This window comes from Lissotriton helveticus, chromosome 1_1, assembly GCF_964261635.1.
Source record: "Lissotriton helveticus chromosome 1_1, aLisHel1.1, whole genome shotgun sequence".
In the NCBI taxonomy this organism is placed as follows: Eukaryota; Metazoa; Chordata; class Amphibia; order Caudata; family Salamandridae; genus Lissotriton; species Lissotriton helveticus.
The window spans coordinates 564,227,899-564,242,419 of record NC_136057.1 but is presented as its reverse complement, the minus strand read 5'-3'; positions in this window follow the sequence as shown (position 1 = coordinate 564,242,419).

Genomic DNA, 14,521 nt, shown 5'->3' with positions numbered 1-14,521 from the left:
ACTCACGTCTGAGCATACCCTGCCACACTTAGGGCGAACAAAGCGATACAAAGGGGCTGATGGACGGAGCGTTTGAACAAATCAAACACTCACCCCCAGTCAACTGATCTGGGTTTAATTCATCACCATTCTTTAGTTCACTCAGCCACCCCAGTTCAGACATGGCTATATGCAAATCAGTCTGACCCTATGCCTCATGGGAACAGTCCAGCCCAAACTGCCAAGCCATGTCTTCCCTGGACCGGAAACAAGCATCCTGGGACCGGTTTCGGATTCATAATCCTCATCAGCCAGGCTATCTTGAATCCAGTGGCCAAGTGAACAAGGGACTCACGTCTGAGCATACCCTGCCACATTTAGGGCGAACAAAGCGATACAAAAGGGGATGATGGACGGAGCGTTTGAACAAATCAAACACTCGCCCCCAGTCAACTGATCTGGGTTTAATCCATCACCATTCTTTAGTTCACTCAGCCACCCCAGTTCAGACATGGCTATATGCAAATCAGTCTGACCCTATGCCCCATGGGAACAGTCCAGCCCGAACTGCCAAGCCATGTCTTCCCTGGACCGGAAACAAGCATCCTGGGACTGGTTTCGGATTCATAATCCTCATCAGCCAGGCTATCTTGAATCCAGTGGCCAAGTGAACAAGAGACTCACGTCTGAGCATACCCTGCCACACTTAGGGCGAACAAAGCGATACAAAAGGGGATGATGGACGGAGCGTTTGAACAAATCAAACACTCACCCCCAGTCAACTGATCTGGGTTTAATCCATCACCATTCTTTAGTACACTCAGCCACCCCAGTTCAGACATGGCTATATGCAAATCAGTCCGACCCTAAGCCTCATGGGAACAGTCCAGCCCGAACTGCCAAGCCATGTCTTCCCTGGACCGGAAACAAGCATCCTGGGACCGGTTTCGGATTCATAATCCTCATCAGCCAGGCTATCTTGAATCCAGTGGCCAAGTGAACAAGGGACTCACGTCTGAGCATACCCTGCCACACTTAGGGCGAACAAAGCGATACAAAAGGGGATGATGGACGGAGCGTTTGAACAAATCAAACACTCACCCCCAGTCAACTGATCTGGGTTTAATCCATCACCATTCTTTAGTTCACTCAGCCACCCCAGTTCAGACATGGCTATATGCAAATCAGTCTGACCCTATGCCTCATGGGAACAGTCCAGCCCGAACTGCCAAGCCATGTCTTCCCTGGACCGGAAACAAGCATCCTGGGACCGGTTTCGGATTCATAATCCTCATCAGCCAGGCTATCTCGAATCCAGTGGCCAAGTGAATAAGGGACTCACGTCTGAGCATACCCTGCCACACTTAGGGCGAACAAAGCGATACAAAAGGGGGTGATGGACGGAGCGTTTGAACAAATCAAACACTCACCCCCAGTCAACTGATCTGCGTTTAATCCATCACCATTCTTTAGTTCACTCAGCCACCCCAGTTCAGACATGGCTATATGCAAATCAGTCTGACTCTATGCCTCATGGGAACAGTCCAGCCCGAACTGCCAAGCCATGTCTTCCAGGGACCGGAAACAAGCATCCTGGGACCGTTTTCGGATTCATAATCCTCATCAGCCAGGCTATCTTGAATCCAGTGGCCAAGTGAACAAGGGACTCACGTCTGAGCATACCCTGCCACACTTTGTCAGTTGTTGTGTAAACTGATTCTACAGTTGGTTACTAGCTATGTGAAAGTCTATTTTAGTTATTGATTAGTTAACTGAGTATTTGTATGGGAGTGTGAAAGTGTGTGTGGTTCGGTGGGGGGTGTGTGACTGTCCAAAGATGTGTGAATAGTTGATTCAGTAGATATATGAAGTTAAAACTACATGTTCTAACAGTTGTTTGGGTGAGTGAATATCTTTATGGGTGTGGTGATGAGCAAATATATGTCTGAATGGTACACGTCCAACAAACTGGAAAAATAAAAGGCAGTGTATGTGACAGTTGTTGTATATAAATAAGTATACATAAGAGTCAGTGATTGTATGAGTGACTGTATGAATAACTGTATACTTGCAATAGTGATTTTATAACACACTAATAATGAGTGTCTATCTATATGAATAAATGAAGTGGTGTTTGTATAAGTGTGTAGCTCAGTAAATGTAAGTATGTTCCATTGTTTGCATAAGTGAGTAGGATGACTGCATAAGTGAATAGGGTGTGTGCTGGTGTGTAATGTCAATATAGGTGTATAAGTATATTTGATAGTGTTCTATTGATCATTGACAACATGTATGAGTGAATCCATAGGTAATTGATTAGATGTGTGTGTAGATCTAGGAATCACTGAGTGGATATTTAGATACTTGTATTGCTGTGTCAATGGATTCAAATATGGTACTCTGTGTTTTACAGTGAGTGATGAAAGGTTATACTAGTGTATGATGAGGTGTATCTCATTGTCACGTGGATGATGTCATCAGTGATGTCATCAGTGATGTCATTTGAGATGTCATCAGTGATGTCACTAACCATGTCATGAATGATGTAATATGTGACATCATCAGCAGTGGATTGCGGGCGCGCAAGTTATAGTTAGTAATAACGGAGGAATTTCAATGGTTTTGTACGAGTGAAATGTCTAGCTAACTATAACACCTCTGAAACCTAAGGTTTTCTCAGTGAATTTCTAAGGTTTTTTAAATGCTAATTCCTAACTATAACATGTCTGAAATCTATGCTTTTTACAGTGAATTTCAAAGGTTTTTTCAATGACAATTTTTAAATACAGTATTTGTTGTATTTATTTTTTTATACTGATTTTTGTTAACTATTTATTTTTAGATATTGTGTATTTTAAATTACATTATAATTACATCATATATTACATTACAAAATATACTTTCTCAGAATGAATTACTTTAGTTTATATACTTTACAAATAGACAATAGACTTTTAAGTACAGTAGTTACAGTTGTTGCAATGGGCAGCACAATTTCAAACACAATGCAACATTGAGATTAATGTGAATATCTAGTTAAATGCAATTAGTTACTTTATGGATTACTTTTCTAACCACAGGACTGGCTCCTAGATTCAGTCTTTGGACATCTCCTGTAAACAGTTGAGTAAAAGCTTTTTGGTTACAGTAGTGATTTTTAAGGAATATTATTGTATTTTGAAAGATTACATTTTGAAATGTTTTCACATAGAATCATTAATGTTATCCTATGGGAGACAATTCACTTAGCAGGTAAGTAGTGTTATCGTTACTTTTTCTTACTCAGTGGTGGATCCTGGATCCAGCATTGGTGCATCTCCTGTAAACAGTTGAAAGAATGCGTTTAAGTCATACAGGCGATTTTTACGGAATATTTTTAGTTAGTGAAAATAGACACTTGGAAACTTTCCTGGTGAAAACCAGACAATGGATTCCTATGGAAGGAAATACAAGTTACTGGTAAGTATGGTTAGAATTACTTTTCAGGGTCCGTGCTGGGCTAAAAGATGCAGCACTGGGTTCTATTCTGATAACAGGTGAGTAAATCGGAATTCGTTGTTCGGATGATTTTAGGTGAATATTTCAAAGTTCCAAAACTCGACACTTGGAAGAATTTCCAAGTGAAACCCGTCAATGTTAGCCTATGGAAGGAAATTCAAGTTACTTGTAAGCATGGTTAGAATTACTTTTCAGGATTAGTACTATGCTCAAAGATGCAGCACTGAGGTCTCTCCTGATAACATGTGAGTAAATCGGAATTCGTAGTACATCCAGTAAGCGCCACAGAGCTGCGTAGCAGAGAGATGTAAAAAGGGGCATGGCTTGCACCACCTCTCTGCAACGCAGCGCAGTGGGGCTTCCTGGAATCACCTGGTGGGCTACTTGGCCCCCATGGTACCTCAGGTTTGAAGTGGAATTTTTTCCCCAACTTAAAACGCGCCATAGGGAGTATTTGCACACATCACGTCAGGACCCGTCCCCTCCCTTCACCACTGTGTAAACGCGGCCTGTCACCATTTTAGGTTGAGAGATTACGTCCCCTTCAATCCTAAGGGTCCCTAGGGACAAACTGGCCCACTAGGTACCTCCAGTAAGCTCCACAGAGAGGCTTTGCAGAGAGGTGTTCAGAGGCCTCGCCCCTTTTTTACAACACTCTGCAACGCAGCTCTGTGGCGCTTACTAGAGGTACCTGGTGGGCCAGCATTGCTTTTCCACATGGGGAGCAGCTAACATGCTTCTGTCATTGCAATCTGCTTTGCTATTTGGAAGAGAGAGCAGGTTTCCCCAACCCACTTTTGCTATAAGCCCCCAGCACAATTTATTATAAAGCCCCGGGGGTGGTGTATTCTGGTGCAGGGAGGCCCCTTAGGACCCCCATCTAAATTAACTCATTGCCCCCGGGATTTGCCCCCCCTGGGGGCTAATATCTAATATAGCACCCTGCGCGGATTTTGACGCTTTAAAAAAAAATTGGCTGCCAACACTTCCTGATTTGGAGTTTTGACAGACAATTAGAATACAGCTTGTGCAGGGCAGGGTGGGCTTAGGGTGCGCGGATCCACCACGGCCATAGAGATATAGGTACATTTAAATGTAATTTTCTCAGGAACTACTGAACGGATTTACACCATTTAAGCAAAAGCCACGAGTCTGAACTAAGGACTACCTCTTTGTCAAATTTGATGTAATTTCGTTCAGCAGTTCGGGCTGTAGCTGCGGCTAAAGGTCCCTATGGAAAATTGTATGGGGAAAACATGTTTTGGGACCCCCCTTTTTTAACGGCCCCCTCTACACGAATCATCAAGAGACTTTCAGGATAGGAGCGAACCGGGGCTGACCATTAGGTTTGAAAATTTCATGAAGATTCATAAACAGGCGACAAAGTTATTCCAAATAGAATGTTGCGGATAGCCTATGGAAAATAGGTCCTAACTATAACTACCTACTGGTAGGTAATATATATATGTGTGTGTATATATATATATATATATATATATATATATATATATATATATACACACACACACATATACCTACCACACCTACCTGCTTGCCAGCGCGAACCTACCGTTAGACTCACTCCTCCACGCCACCCGCCCGGACTGACCGCCACAGTGCATTCTGTGGTTCTACATTTTACACGAGCTGCAGTGGGTGTGTCGATTACTTAAGGGGGAGGAGATCCAGGCGCTGCAAGGTATTTTGGCAGGAAGGAGCCATTTGCGAGGACATGTCACAGTGTTTGGGCGCTGAGGCGCCGCCACTGGGAACCTGCGAAATAAATGAGCTGTCTGCCCTGAACTCCCTCTGGCCTCTGAGTTCTTCTTTGTGAGGTAACTGGTACGTCATATATATATATATATATATATATATATATATATATAAGGTTCCATAATTTGCCGATCCACGGCAAGATTAATATTATTCACTGCAATCCAGTGAATTAGGAACGAGTATAACGTAAGGGTCAATGCACAGTGTAGAAGCATAGTTCTGTGTAATAACTGACCCACTTAGAAATGGCTGCCCTTGTTACAAAGAATGAAATGATGTCCGTTTTCCTTTTCAGGTAACAGGAAATGAACTGTGTATATAGGGTGCTGGGTAACGCGGCGCGCATTGACACTGACGAAGGACTCTAAGTCCGAAACGCGTCTGTTTGTTTTTGCTTGTCAAGATAGCCGAACATTAAAATTTGAGCAAAATACCCCCGGGAGTGCATGTTCGTCTTTTCTGAGTAAAGGACGGCTGGAGCTGCAATATATATATATATATATATATATATATATATATATATATATATATATATATATATATATATATGACAAACCAGTCCTTGGAGAGCACGAAGTAGGGCAAAACTCCACCCGACGCTTCTCATACTGGAACGGACCGCACAAAAGGTAAGTTCTTAAAGTGCAATATTATTTTCCTCCAACATGACGCGTTTCAACCAGGTTGCCCCGGCCTTGATCACATGACATGCTGAGAGAACCCACGCCCTTAAATACCACATGGCTCAATTTCAAACACTCCCGTATATTTCATAGAAATGAAAAAGAGACTTTACAAAAAAGTGCTAGAGAAGTCATACAAAGTATTGTGTAAGTTCATCAATACAACGAAAATGAAATTGAAAAACTCCAGGGCTAGTGCCCATATTGACAATAATAATAGCAAGTAAGTATCTCATATTTCTGAATTACTTCAGGGGAGGAAAAAGAGCCACAATTAAGGTACACCCAAGTGTGATGACAAAGTACCAATAGATTACTCCAATACTTGTCAAAAATCAAATTAAAATGAAATGAAATGAAATTGGGTTTATAGAGCGCATGGCTGCCCTAGAGCGTCCCAGCGCTAAAATCATGGTAACGGATGCAAATCTATAGCAAAGCAGCAAACAGGATGTCGTAATTTTTGAACAGTTTTAGTAGTCTTTAGAAATTATTGAATAGATCTTAAGCAACGTTTTAAAACCCATAGTGGAATAATCATATGTGAAAACATAGGTCATAATAATTTTGTTTGAATTGGAGAATTAACTACACCCGTGCCAGAGAAAACTACCAGTAAAACTAAGAACCTAGTTAAACCAATAAAACTCTACAGTATTAGGTGAAATTCATAAGACCAATTAAAAAAAGAATAAATACAGCGTTATGGTATCTAAAATTCATCATTATTATATATACACACAGATATAAAAAACCTCACATTCATAAATCCATTATAATTTCATATCATCTGCACCATTGCCAAAGAGAGTTTGTTTGTCATAATAATGGCCAACATATTTCCTAGTTCATGTTAGAACAGCAAACCAAATTTAACAATTAGAGGAAATTTACCAAATCCTCCCCAGTATTAAACCCATTCGGCATTTTAGTATTCAACCGTACAATGTATTGACTTTCAAGTTGTCGTCATTTTTTCTCACGATTCCCACCCCTTATGGATTTGGGAACGGAGTCAATGACATAGTCTTTTAAATCCTGTAATTTATTTTGATGCACTAGTTTAAAATGTCGGGCAACCGGATGAGAAGGGTCCGAATTTACGATTGCCTGCAAGTGCTGCAAAACGCGATTGAACACTGGAAGTTTAGTACTGCCGACATAGGAGCGCTTGCAATTACATTCAAGAATATAAACTGCCAGCTCAGTTTTACATGTAAAATAGCCTGCAATTTGATTAGACATATGAGAGAACGGATCGACAAAGGTCTGTTTATTAATTCCAAATTACATGCACGGCATGAACTGCATTTAAAGAATCCTTTCTTATTCGTTAACCAATTCACAGGGTTAACTGCCTCAGGACTTGTTTTAACTAACGCATCCCTCATAGAGGGTGCTCTCCTAAAAGTAATTGTTGGTTGTGCTGTCAATTAGGGAGCTAATGTCAAATCAGTTTTTAAAATTGGCCAATGTTTGCTGACAATTTTTCTTATTTCTCTATCTTGGCTACTGAACGTAGTAATGAGTCTCACCACAGGTTTAGTAGAGACAACAGAATGTTCTATCGTCTCGTCTATGTTTAGCGCATCCTCCGATGCTGCCCGTTTCTTCATTTTAGCCAGTGCAGTTTGTAAATCCTTAGGGTCATACTCTCTGGCAAGAAATCTATCCATAGACTCAGTGAGACAAATGTCCAAATCATCTTTTTCTGCTGCAGATTCTCTGAATTCGTAAAAACTCCCGATAGGGGATACTTTTAATAAGGTGCTGTAGATGAGCGCTACTGGCATGGAGTATTGAGTTCCCAGATGTGATTTTTCTGTGTAATTTAGTACAGATAATACATATATATATATATATATATATATATATATATATATATATATATATATATATATATATATATATATATATATATATATATATATATATATATATATATAATTGAAAAAATACAGAGCTGTGGAAGGGTAGGTTAGTTATGGTTTGACCAAATCACCCTTCAAACATACTGAAATTTGCCAGTTATGGTTTATACTGCACTGTGTGCACATCATAACTCAAACCACACACCAAACTCTTAGGAGTCATCTTGTCCTTCTTGACCAGTTGGCAAAGTGGTGTATTGAGTGTGTCAGGTAGCTTGAGTTATGGTGTGCATTGTGTGTGTTGAAAACTATACTCTGCGAATTTCAGGGGGGGGCTTGGATTAGAATTTGCTGAACCATACATAACTTGATTTGATTTGAAAAAAATTTATAGAGCGCGGCTAACACCGTTAGGTTTCTTGTAACTATTTTGTCAGTGAATTTCTATGGTTATTTTAGAAGGCACTGCGCTAAAACTCCTGCAGGTAGCCAACCCTACCAATGTCCAAACTTCACTGCTCAGCTGCTTCACGGTTTTTACAATAGTCAATAAGCAAGTTAAAATGGGGGGAACATGTTTTATGGACTCCCCCTTAACTTTATTCCCCTGCACAGAGCTGTACAAAAATGGGCATGATGGACCTTAGCTGATTATGCCAGTGACTGCCACATTTGTTGCAGATCCAGTAACTGGGAACAAAGTCATAGGGAAATAAAAATGCCTTTTCAATTTTATGTGTGACTACATGCACACTTTCCTGCGAAATTAAAAGTTTGTACTAATTCACACTTTGCAAGTAGTACAGTAACAAAAATGTGCTTAATCACGTAGCGTAGCATCTAAATGAACAATATTCTCAGATGCTTTGATGAAGCAATTTTACATGCTTAACAGCATACAACCAATTTACAAAAATTAACTTTTACAATGAAAACATTAGGTAATGAGAGAGCTGATGATTTTGGGGTCCCCCCTAACCTAGGGGGAGCACCATGCAGATGCCTTGAACACAAAGAGCATAAACAAAAAGCACATTTTGTTGAACTTCAGTGGTGATCCCATCATTTTAGGACCACCCCAAGCACAGTTATTGGCAAAAAAAACAGTCCCAACCAAAGGCCCTGCAAAGCATTATGGGACGAGATTAGCAGTAGGCAGTGAATATTATAGTATCCAATATCAAAATAATTCTACTAAGAGCTGCAGTTCACCTAGTTGTTACTAGATGTCCCTCACGAGTCAAATGCAAAGCATTGAAATTATTCTTACATCAAGCTGCAGTTCCACTGGTCGTCCCTAGATGTCCCTCACCAGTCAAATGCAAAATCATTGAAACCCTTTCATCAAGCATTTTCATTTGACTCGTGAGGGACATCTAGTAACCACCAGTTGAACTGCAGCTCTTTGTAGAATTCTTTTGATATATGTATACTATATAATATTCACTGCCCACTGCTAATCTCATCCCATAATGTTTTGCAGGGCCTTTGGTTGGGAATGTTTTTTTGCCAATAACTGTGTTTGGGTTTGTCCTAAGAGGATGGGACCAGAACTAAATCGTTCAATAAAATGTGCTTTTTTGTTTTCAAGGCATCTGTTTGGTACTCTCCCTAGGTTAGGGAGGATCCCAAAATCATCACATCTCCCACTGCTTGCTAATTTTTCAGTTTCACCATTGTGAAAGTACTATATGCACTTTAGCATATAAAGATAGAAATACTTATTTTATCATATCTGGTCATGTACAGGAAGCTTTTTGCAATTATTTTGCAATTTTTGCACAGTATAGACAAGTACACAGTGTCATCAACTACGCTACGCAGACTACGTGTACTACGCGAAGTTTAAAATGTACTACGCGAAGTTTAAAGTATACTACGTGAAGCTACGTGTAGTGCTGATACACAAACTACGCCCAGGCTTCCGCGAAATCCATTGCAGTTATCATGAATTAAACTTTAGAAGGGTCCATTCAATGTATTTGACCTATTAAAACTAAGGAATTTCACTAGTAGAGTAGACTCACTATACAAGCTCATAACTTCTCCAGACACATTTAAGTTAAATAGTTAAATGAGCGGAAGAGCCACAAACTCTTGTAAGCAAATCAGGAAATTTTTAATTAAATCCCGGCTTCCAATTGTAAACGGTGTTGATACAATCCAATTGTCTTCCTCCTGTTGTTTCTCCTGCTGTAGCAATGCTAAAGTAGTCTAATTGTGATCAACCAGAAAACCATTACCGTTTGGCAAGCTTGGGGTCGGTACTGCTATTGTAAAGCTTTCCGGAGCCATAATGGACTCAATGCAATGAAGGAATTGGAAAGTAGGAGGTTGACAAGAATGGCAAGCACAGGGCTGGGCAAGAATGTTTTCGAGAAACCTGGGGCCACATGTACTAACATTAGTGTTTGGGATTACCGACTAGCTAAATTTAGCTATTTGGTAATCGCAAACACTAATGTTCTAAAGTTTGTTTTACTGTTTTTGAGAGTCCCAGTGGGTCACAAATAGACCTACCTCATGAGATTCCTTAGGGGTTGAGACATTGTTTCACTAGACATTGTTTCACTTGGTTATTGATCAATAATAGTTCTACATGTTGTGATACTATAGACACTTGTTGACTTCCTGTAAATAATTCAAGAGGTTAGGACTCGCACAGCTAATGTGTTGTAAATTTGTATTGCTTAAACAGTTTGTTGCGTGCTACATGGGTATCACTGTCTGTTCCATACAGCGTAAAGTATAAACATAAATGGATAGCCACCTCTGGGATAGAGGTAGCTGCCTACGTGCACAGCTAAGGGGAACCTCAATAGGTTTTTACAGTCTCAATAAAGTTTATAAGAGTCAGTTCTCAAAACGGTTTCATATTTAATGTTGTTTATTCACAACAATTGTTCATTTTATCCTTATATCTTCAGTAGATTTGTTGTAATACATCTCCGTGGGTATTCATTTCCCAATGCATTTCGGGCTATACTGTTGCCCTTCGTCAGGGGATTCCACTCTAAACAATAAAGAAAGTACTTAATATGTATTTGGTTAAAAATACGTGAACCCGTGATAGACACAGACACGGGGTTGCACTGTGTCTATCACGGGTTCACGTATTTTTAACCTGATCGCTACTTAGTACTCATCAGCACTTTTTATTTTATCTTTGAACACGACGCATCTAGGCGAGTCTAGCAGCCACTTTAAGCACCGTTATAACTAATCACACAGACCTACACCGGTACACGTTCTTCAGTTAAGAGCCACCGTTCACAGAGCACTTTTGAAACACCCGCGCTTACCGGCCATCACCAGAGATAATTATTAGTCTTGAGACTTAAACCACGAGCACAGAAAACTTTAGTACTATTTCATCACCATTTACAATCAGGCATGGCATGACACCGCATGAAATATTTTATGTGAGATATCCGTACAGATAGCAACATACATATTAAGTACTTTCTTTATTGTTTAGAGTGGGGTCCCCTGACGAAGGGCAACAGTATAGCCCGAAATGCATTGGGAAATGAATGCCCACGGAGATGTATTACAACAAATCTACTGAAGATATAAGGATAAAATGAACAATTGTTGTGAATAAACAACATTAAATATGAAACCGTTTTGAGAACTGACTCTTATAAACTTTATTGAGACTGTAAAAACCTATTGAGGTTCCCCTTAGCTGTGCACGTAGGCAGCTACCTCTATCCCAGAGGTGGCTATCCATTTATGACTTCCTGTAAATACTCATAACCAATGAATTTTTGCATTGTGTGTCTTTTGTGTATATTTTGTATTTATTCACACACTGGAGCACTGCATCACCTGCACTTATGTTAATAGTTGTGTCATTATCTGCATATTGATTTAAAAATGATACAAGAAAAAAACACTGAAACCCTTGACAGCAATTATTATTTTTAATTTGTTCATGAAATACTACCAAAGTGTGTATGTGCCAATTGGTTACTTTAAGTGATGTCCCGAATGGTGGCTTCCCCAAACAGATGTAGGTGGGTTGCTTATTCATGAATAGAGTCCAAAGTTGCACTCTGTTTTTCAAATTACTATTGACCCTGGTTTCCATGGTCATACAAGGGGTTGTCCTTGTGATAAGATACAAAGTTCAGGCCTCCAGGTGGGGCAGTGAGGTTCCACTACTATACACGAAAATCAAAGGAAATGTGTATCCAGTGTCTACAACTGTAGAAACGGTTGAGCAGGTTCTCCTACCAAGTTTCCATTTTAAGCTGCTCTGTAGATGCAGTCTTTGTGTAGAGAGATGATTATCTCAACAACCCAGTCTCCAATCTGTAGGACCCACAACATAGGCACACAGCGGTGTGAGTTTTCTGCACCCAATTGTCAGCACCAGACTGAAAGTGTAGTCATGGAAAGACAAAAGGGCAGGTCACATCTAAAGGTTACTTCATTTCTGCAGAACAAAGGCTGCAGTCCGACTCCCCTTTCCTACCAGTCACCAATTGCCAGTATTCAGGAAGACTAATCAGCAACTCCTGGATAGCAAAAGGCCTAATTGAATTTTTTACACAGCCCTGTCTCCACTCCACTCTCTTCAGTGTCTAGATCTCCCTCCAGCTTCAGGAATGTGATAAATACACTTTCACTGTTAGTGAAAACAACCTCACCTTTATCTTGGGCCACTGTAATGATTAGTTTAGCCAGGTGTGTACCAGGTAGGCTACACACATCAACATTCATAACACTCACTCAGGTTGTTACCACTAAGCACTCTGTAAGCGTATAGAAGGAACTTTAGCCAGTGTGCCAGTAGGCCTCCAGTCAGTTACACAAATAATAAAAAAAAAGGTTTGGTCACACAAAGGATTCTCAAAACGCAGTTGCTGCCACAACTCTGTATGTGCTAAACCCATGGTATTGATAGTAGTTCACTGTCTGTCAAAAAAGGCATGCATGGTGCGCCCACCAGGTCACAGGGCATGTCAATGATATTACTAAGGTCAAAGGGCACCCCTAGGCTTCTGCACACATTCAATATTAGCATGTAGCCAGGGCCAAATCAAAATCCACTGCCAAAGGCAATAGGTCTCGCCATTGACCACAAGTCTTTCAGCTTTGGCAGTTATTAATTTATTCTGTCAAGGTTTTTGCATTACTTTATTGTCAAGCATGACATACAAGATCGCTAATGCCACACTAGAAAGCAACATAGGCAGGACATACAGGCTTCACTGGTTTACAAGTACTAGGGGCAGCCCCTCCACAATGGTGGAGGAGTGTTGCCCCACTGCTTGTATCAGAGCCAGTAAATGTGCTGGCTCTTTACCAGCGCTTGGGGAGGGGCGGGTCGATGTATGGGAGGGGGAAGGAGGAGTGCTTGTGCACTCTATTCTCTAAGTGCACATATGTGTTTTGGCCGGCCATCTCAAGAAGACCAAAACACAGAGGCACACTTAGGTTTTCTCCAGCCCACCTGCATTGAGCACCCCACCACCCGTCATTTATATCAGCTGCCGCTGATAAGTACAACTGCAGTCCCCCATTTAAGATGCATACCAGCGTGACATATATGAGTGCAGTTATAGATGTGCTTCATTGTGTGTATAATAAAACGAGGATAACTTTATGAAGAACAGTTTCAAATGGACACAATCTAATGTGCTCTGAAATAGCAGCAGTCAGATAAACAAAGATCACTTCAAAGGGAATTTACAACAGCTTTAGGAGGAGACAGGAACTGATAAAGATGGAATTTGCCCTGTGCTCACATCAAAAGCATCAAAAGTGTCCTGCTATCACAACAGGCTCTTAAAACAAAGGCAACACTAAAGTAACAATAAAGTTCAAACAAAAACACTGTCGCTGATGGGCAATATCTTGTGTGTGGTTGTGCTTCTTTTGAAAGAGCAAAAGGCAGTCACTCAAAGTGAAGTTAGCCAGTGGCTGAAGAAGGCTGACCCACTGGCCCATAATGGATGCTGTAATGAGTGGAAGCAAAATGTGAAGGATACAACAACACACCAATGGATAAAGCGAGGTGGCTGAAAGCCCTTTTAAATATGTATATTCTATATTATTTCAGCAACATCAAAATGTCTTGGCTAATGCCAAACCTAAAAATGAGGATACCAGATGCTCACAGTTGGTTACTCAAAGCAGAGAAACACTGCTTTATGTCATACAAGGGACATTACCATTCCATTCGAATAGGAGGTTGAACAAAGCTTGGGAAAAGTCGACAGCCCTGCCTACCTCACCTTTTTTTATTTTTTTTTTATTTAGCGTAAAAAACATCACATTAGATAAAGCAGACAAATGTACAAACTATCCAATCTCATATTATGAATAGACAATAAGTAAAATGAGTTTCATATTCCATTTGTACATGATAAATGTGGTACACAAAATATACAGAAAAAAGGTTAAAAAACCTAGAGAATATTGGGTCGCATATTTGAAATTTAAAGTAATAAAAAGCGCACATTCATAACCCATTTTAGATGGTGTGCAGTACCAGCATTCTGAAAAGCAGCTCAGTGATAACCTGTGTTGCCTACCTTGATGCCCTAAATAATTATAGACTTTCCTTTGGAATAATGGTACAGTATGATTAAGATGAGTCTACCTCCTGAGCTCTCTCCTGGGAACCATTAACCCTCACAGTACCATCCCAAAGTCAGTTTCTGCTGGGATAAAAATTTATACGAAAGATCATCAACGTAAATT